Genomic DNA, 8,284 nt, shown 5'->3' on the forward strand with positions numbered 1-8,284 from the left:
CTATAGAATGCTTTCAGCATGTCATGCTTCAGGTGGACCCAGTTAAGATGGAGTCTGAGATCTTTACATGGTCATGTCATGCTATGGTGCAGTGATGATAGAAGCTTGATTGTGAGACATCGCACAACAAAGAAATCGATTTTAGTGATTACACAGCAACGTACATAGCTGGTAAATGAATGAGCAAAATATAAAAGCAGATGAAGAAGTTACAATCTGTGCTTCAAGATTGATGGAAGTATCAGTGCGGGAAATGGTAAGTCTAGCAATTTAAAGATTGGTCTTTTAGATCTGAAATTTGCTTTCAAAACTAACTCAGAACAGCTAGGTGAGAGGATCCCTATTTCGACAGCTTTAAACTCGTCATTAGTTGGCTCTCACTTAGATGTTCCTGAATGCTGCTGTAGTAAAGGTGGACCAGAGAATGCCTTTATTCCAAAAAAAGCCAGGAAGTAGAGCGATTGGAGGAGTGGAGTGAGAGAATGAGCAGAGAGTGATAAGACGGTGCTATTTTCTGGATCTGTGGATTGTGAAGAAGCAAATATGGCCTTTAGTAGAGTGATGTGCTCTTCCTGTCATATGTGGGAGTTTAGGGAGAGTTTCCATGTTATTAATAGACCACTAGTGAGCCTAAATAAAAGAGTTGAAATTCACACAACACCAGGTTATAGTCCGACAGGTTTAATTGGAAGCATACTGGCTTTCGGAGCGATGCTCCTTCATCAGGTGACTACCACCTGATGAAGAGCGCGTCCGAAAGCTAGTGTGCTTCCAATTAAACCTGTTGAACCATAACCTGGTGTTGTGTGATTTTCAACTTTGTACACCCCAGTCCAACACTGGCATCTCCAAATCCTAAATAAAACAGGCAATTGTTGGTTTACAAGATTATGTCTACAGGAAGTGTCTTTGGTTGCGAATCCTATCAATTGCATGGATCAGTTGGAGACATTGAGGAATTCACAGGAGCTGGGGGAGTGATGGATAGCAGTTATAGGAATGGAAAAAAAACTGCAAATACAGTCAGGTAGGTGGGTTAACTCCAGGAAGGGTAGGAGGGGTAGGTAGGTAGTGCAAAGACTCTTGTGTTAATCCCCATCTCAATCAAGTATGCTGTTTTGGAAAACGTAGGGGGTGGTGGACTTTCAGCTGAATGTAGCACGACCAGCCAAGTTTTTGGTACTGAGAATGGCTTTAATGTAATGAGGGATACGTTGGGTTCCAAGCGATCAAATATTATAGGGGACTCTTGAGTCAGAGGCATTGCAGTGAAAAATCACAATGTTCACAAAAGGGAGAGGGACCAGCAGGGGTTTGTTGTATATGTTGGTACTAATGATATAGGAAGGGAAAAGGATGAGATTCTGAAGATAAAGAAAGTCAGGCAGGAATTTAAAAAGGAGATCTTCGAGGGTAGTAATATCTGGATTATTCCTGGTGCTATGAGCTAGTGGGGGTAGAAATAGGATAGAACTGATGAATGTGTGGATGAGCAGTTGGTACAGGGAGAAAGGTTCACATGTTTTGGACCATTGGAATCTGTACAAAAAGGACAGATTGCACCTGAATTGGAAGGGGACTAATATACTGGCAGAGAGTTTTGCTAGAGCTGCTCAGGAGGATTTAGACTAGTAAGGTGGAGTGGTGGCACCCTAGGAGATTGTGAGGAAAGAGATCAACCTGAGACTGGTATAGTTGGGAAAAGGAGCAAATCAAACACTCAGGACAGGATGGAACAAAGCAGAGAACAAGGTAGGATTGATAAACTGCATTTATTTCAATGCAAGAGGCCTAACAGGGAAGGCAGATGAACTCAGGGCATGGTTAGGAACATGGGACTATGATATCATAGCAATTACAGAAACATGGCTCAGGAATGGATAGGACTGGCAGTCTAATGTTCCAGGATACAAATGCTACAGGAAGGATAGAAAGGGAGGCAAGAGAGGAGGGAGAGTGGCATTTTTGATAAGGGATAGCACTACAGCTGTACTTAGGGAGGATATTCCTGGGAATATGTTCAGGCAAGTTATTTGTGTGGAACTGAGAAATAAGAAAGGAATGATCACCTTATTGGGATTGTATTATAGACCCCCCCCCCCCCCCCCCCACCACCACCACGCAATAGTCAGTGGGAAATTGAGAAACAAATTTCTAAGGAGATTTCAGTTATCTAAGAAAAATAGGGTGGTTATGATAGGGGATTTTAACTTTCCAAACATAGATTGGAACTGCCTTGGTGTTAAGGGTTTACATGGAGAGGAATTAAGTACAAGAAAAGTTTCTGATTCAGGATGTGGATGTACCTACTAGAGAAGGCGCACAATGACCTACTCTTCGGAAATAAGGCAGGGCAGGTGACTGAGGTGTCAGTGGGGGAGCACTTTGGGGCCAGCGACCATAATTCTATTAGTTTTAAAATAGTGATCAAAAAGGATACACCAGTTATAAAAGTTGAAGTTCTAATTTGGAGGAAGGCCAATTTTGATGGTATTAGGCAAGAACTTTCAAAAGTTGATGGGGGCAGATGTTCGCAGTTAAAGAGACGGCTGAGACATTTGTATCATTGATAGTCTCAGGTGAGATGCTGGAAGACTGGAGGTTGGCCAACTTGGTGCCTCTATTTAAGAAAGGTGGTAAGGAAAAGCCAGGGAACTATAGACAGGTAACATTAGTGGTGGGCAAGTGGCAGGGAATCTTGAGGGTCAGGATTTAAATGTATTTGGAAAGGCAAGGACTGATTAGGGATAGTCATCATGGCTTTGTGCAGGGGAAATTGTGTCTCATTAAATTGATTGAGTTTGCTGAAGAACTAATAAGGAGGATTGATGAGGGCAGAGTGGTGCACATGATCTATATGGACTTCTGTAAGTCTTTCAACAGGATTCCTCATGGTAGACTGGTTAGTAGGGTTGATCAAAGGGAGTACAGGGAGAACTAGCCATTTGGATGCAGAACTGGGTCGAATGTAGAAGACAGAGGGTCGTGTTGGACGGTTGTTTTTCAGACTGGAGGCCTGTGACCAGTGGTGTGCCACAAGGATTGATGCTGGGTCCGCTGCCTTTTGTCATTTATATGAATGATTTGGATATGAACATAGGAGGTATACTTAGTAAGTTTGCAGATAACACCAAAATTGGAGGTGTAATGGACAGTGAAGTTTGGGTTCTCACAAGCAATTCCATCTCCCCTCTTTGCAAATCACTTTCAGATTAATAATGAGACCATGGTTACCATGTGGGTTCTTCCTTCAGCAAAAGCAGATTTGTGTATACTAAATGCTGGGCTTGAAATGTACTCAATCACTACACAGGAACAGAATTACATCATTTAGTTAATTGGGTTTGTACTGCTAGGATTACCTGTATATCATCTTGATTAATCAGTCTTTGTTCTATATACAATAAATTTTTGTAATACTTGACACTTCAGCAAATGGAATCTCCCCCACCCACTGATGTCAGTTTGAAGTGATGTGAAGAGAATCAACTGGAAGTCGAAATATTTTCCCCCCAAGGTTTACAGTGAAAAGTGCCAAACGTAGAGAGGCTCAAGTCTCTGCAAGAGGTTTCTGTCAAGGCATGTTTTTAGTTCAACTCCTAGCCTTGTCATGAAGTTGTTCATGCTTTTATGTTCAGGTCTGAAAGATAATGTTGGCTAACAACTTTTTCGATTTGCTGCGCCATCAAACCCTGCTGGATAACAGGAATTTTATTGCGACTTGAGATTGTTTTTCCAACTAACAATATGTGGACTACAGCAGTTCAAGAAAGCAGCTCACCACCTTCTCAAGGGCAATTTGGGACAGGGAATAAATGTTGGCTAGCTAGCAACATTCACATCCCACGAGTGAATAGAGGAAAAGAAATCATATCAGAGAATTGATAGAAGATATTGTTTGGGTTGGTGGTTTGCCATTCCAAAACTGAAGATGGACAGGGTGGGTTGGTTCTTAGTCGGGTGATAACATGGTTTAAGTTCTGACCATTGCTTTGTTGACAACAAAAGCTCATTAGAACTTTTGGTAAACCCAATGTCAATTCACCTTCAGGATTAGAAATACAGCATTATAAGAATACCCCAATTTCAAAATTAGTCTTAAGACATCACCTTCCTTGGCTTAAGTGTTAGGCAAGACCTTAAAAAAAAAAGTCTTAGGTTTATTTGTAGAGCACCTCCTCTCATTTAACATCCATCACTTCCTCTTCTGGTGCTGACGTTTTCTCTCCTTCCATTGCACCAGTAGGAACCTTCTTTGTTGTAAAAATCATACCAGGAATCTCTGTCCATATAACATAATCTTTGATCCAAGAAAATATATTCCATTCAAGGTGGATTAAGGGCTGGGCAGAAATTCTGACCAACCTGAACTCTAATGAGAATCCAGATTTTGGTGTCATCATTGCTTCTTAGAAATATCTCAACACTTGGTGTGATCAAACAGTTGCCTGCAGAATCTTGCTGTGAAACTAGGGTGCACAGCTTCCATTACAATGATACTCTACTCAAATAAGTCATTATTGAATGTAATGAAACCTGATTAACTCAGTAATATTTTCAGTGGTTAACTGTGGACAAAGTTGGAGTGAGATTATACCAACTTGATAGGTTGCTGTACTGGACTGAACCACAGGCATCGGGAGATAGTTATGAAGAACTCAATGTGTTTCATTAAAAACAATAGAATGGCACTCAAATTGTGGAACCAAAACTTTCTTTCATAGTATGATTCAACAACATTGGACTTCCTAAAGTAGGCTTTTAACTTCATTATGGGCAGTAATCTGATAGATTTTACTGATTACCCAATTTTCATTTAATTGCCCTAACTCCCTTGGTTCTTATTATCTGCAGTTAAATGTCATCCTTTAATTGTGTAGCCTGTCATGAATTAGGTAAACCAACATTAGGTAAATGTTAATCAAACAGTGGATTTCAAAACAAATTCAAGGCAGTATGAGGTCGGAGAAGCCAAAGGAACAGGTTTTCAGAGTGTCTTGCAGCTTTCAAATTTAAGTTTTTTTAAAATCTGTCAGTCCCAGTCCACAACTAACCTGACTGATCAACTCAATAACAATAAATTGGGAATCTTATTCACAAGGCCGTAATCTACAAGAGCAAGCTTGTGGAGTGGAAGGGTTGAGGGGTGTTTGATAGATATGGTTCACAGGCTAACGAGTTCGACTTGGAGACACTCCTCCTGTTCACAAAGAATTCTGCAAGGCATTCACTCACTGGAGATATTTTCTAATCAACCTTTGCAAGTTGAAGCTGGGCCTTCTGGCTTACAGGTAGGACATTACCATTCCTTCACAATAACCCACTAACTTGATATATTCTAACCAGCCTCCTCCAAAATGCTATTTCACACTTCTGGAGCAGGTGGGACTTGAACCCAGGCCTCGAGCTCCGAGGGAAGGGTGTTACCTCTGTGCCACAAGAACCCACTCCCACCTACTTTCACCTGTCAAGTTACCTCAAGATTTGGGAGTTCTGGTTGGCACTGGTTAAAAATAGAATGCTAAAATTAAAGCAAGAAGCTTAATTATAACTATTAAATGACCAAAGTTGTTCCTGAAAACTGATTTGTCATAACTCCCTTTATCTTTGATAAAATAAACTGGGCAGGTCAGGTCTCTGTTTAAGATTTCATTTCAACTTCTAACATTTGATCCAGAAATTCGATCCAATCATTTTTGACAATTTCTAGATCCGTAAATTAAAGATGCTAGGATTTAGAACTTACCAATTTTTGACTACCTTAAATTTCATAATGAGTTATGATTCCACAGAAGGCAACCTTCAGTACCTCTTTCAAGTAAGCCCAGAGAGTGATTATTTGAATATTAGTTGTGATACAGTCTTTTTCTGTGCCTTGTGTACTGTGAAACCCAGCAAACTGTGAACATTGCAACATTTAGGAACAGGCAGTTCCAAGAGATTCCTGTATTTGAGTTCCAACGGATGCTAGATTCAATTCTGCCCAGGAAGTAGAATGGGGCTTGTTCCAATGATTTCACTCAAAATTGTTCAAGGGGTCAGTGGAGAATGGTTCAAAGCTTACATTCAATTGAAATAGATCCAGAAGTAAGCTCAAGTTAGAAAAGTGTTACAATTAACTTGAATCTATTTTCAAAAACACTGTCGGGACCTGAGAGCAGTGCATTCCAATGGGATATAAATATTTGACATGGAGAATCTGCTTTCCATGATCAACTAAAAAAAGTTAAAATAATGTTAGACTTCATAGACAAAGTATAAATTGCATAAAAGTGGGTGGTAGGTCAGAAGATTGGGGAGAATATTAAAAGGAAAAAGCAAAGAATGAGTAAAAGAAGAATAAGGAAGATAAAATTAGAGCATGAAAGAAAGCTAGCCAGAAATATTTAAAAAAGGTAAAAAAAAATACAATTTATACATGATTTTGGATAATAGGATCCTTTAATTGCTTAAGAGACACGTAATTGCTATATTTGCTGATGAGATAGGGATAGGTAAGGTCCTCTGTGAAGAGGACCTAAAGAGGCTATAAAGAGATATAAATAGGTTAAGTGAGTGTGGCAAAATCTGGCAAATGGAGTACAATGTGGGAAAGTTAAATTGACCATTTTGGCAAGAAGAATAAAAGAACTTTTTTTTAGAAGGAGAGAGATATGGGTTTCCTTGTGTATGAATTGCAAATACAACAAGTAACGTAAGGGCTTCCTCCCACTGTTGCTGGTATTTTATCAGCCGTGGATGGGAACTTAGTCACAAGGATAGACTGCTATGTAAGTGCTGGTGGTTTCTCTCTGTTTTGAGGGTGAGGTCCTCTTCATTGGAGACCTTGGCCTTTTACTGGAATACGGAAGAATCTTCAATCAAGTTGAAAAATGTCTTCTGCCCATGAGAAAACTTCTGCAATTGGCCAGACACAAATATGAAATATAGAGTGGATATAGGCCATTAAGCTCTTTAAGGAGAAAGTGAGGACTGCAGAGCTGAAAATGTGTTGCTGGAAAAACGCAGCAGGTCAGGCAGCATCCAAGGAGCCGGAGAATCGATGTTTCGGGCATGAGCCTGAAGAAATTCCTGACGAAGGGCTCATGCCCGAAACATCGATTCTCCTGCTCCTTGGATGCTGCCTGACCTGCTGCGTTTTTCCAGCAACACATTTTCAGCATTAAGCTCTTTAAGCCTGATCCACCAGTCATGGCTGGTCACACAACTCCTATCGTCTTTCCACTTTGTCCCATACCCTTTGATCCCTTTAGCCTTGAGAATCATAGAAACTTCAAATACACAGTGATGATATACAGACAAAGATTAATATATACAATGTATTAATTTGTAACAGTTGACAAGTAGGGGGCCTAAGTTTGATGCTGGAGTCCAAAGGCATGTACATGTCAGGAAGATTTGGACAATGATTCACAATCCTCCAAGCTCAGTGATACTGAGGGCAATTGCATCATACTTCAAGTAGTTAAATAGAAGCTGAATTCTCACTGAATACCCACAACACAGTGCATGTGCTCTGCCATTGGATCACCTCATTGAGGTAGTTCCAAAGTGATCTTGCCTTTTTAACAATGCAACTAATGATACGATCAGGATTTATCAGGTTCTGAAATATAATCTTTTTAACTGGAACAACTGTGTATATGTATATGCATATATGCGTACATTTGAATTACCATAGTAAATTGGAGAGAGGACTGGATTACTTCTCTGGTGTACTGCTGTGGAAGTAAAATCACATTATTGATTTTCAAATCCCATCACCTGATTCTAATATGAGACCTAATTGTTTTAAAAAGGAGAGGTACTGACATGAAATGGCTGCTGTGATCACCTGAACAGGTTAAGTCAAATTCATGAAATCATCAGCAAGATTAGTCAGTCTGAGGCAAAATTAACATTATTATAAAGGAGCACTGAAATTCAGATCTGTATCTCTTCTTTGACTCGTATCTTTTCTGGAAGTTACACATTGAGATGAAAGATGAGTGACTTTATAGAGGTTTACAAAATTATGAGGGGAATGGATAGGGTAAATAGACAAAGTCTTTTCCCTGGGGTTGGGGAGTCCCAACTAGAGGGCATAGGTTTGGGGTGAGAGGGGAAAGATATAAAAAAGACCTAAGGGGCAACTTTTTCACATAGAGGGTGGTATGTGTATGGAATGAGCTGTCAGAGGAAGTGGTGGAGACTGGTAGAATTGCAACATTTAAAAGGCATTTGGATGGGTATATGAACAGGAAGGGTTTAGAGGGATATGGGCTAGGTGCTGGCAGGTGGGACT

The sequence above is a fragment of the Chiloscyllium plagiosum genome, chromosome 5 (genome assembly GCF_004010195.1).
Source record: "Chiloscyllium plagiosum isolate BGI_BamShark_2017 chromosome 5, ASM401019v2, whole genome shotgun sequence".
NCBI lineage: Eukaryota > Metazoa > Chordata > Chondrichthyes > Orectolobiformes > Hemiscylliidae > Chiloscyllium > Chiloscyllium plagiosum.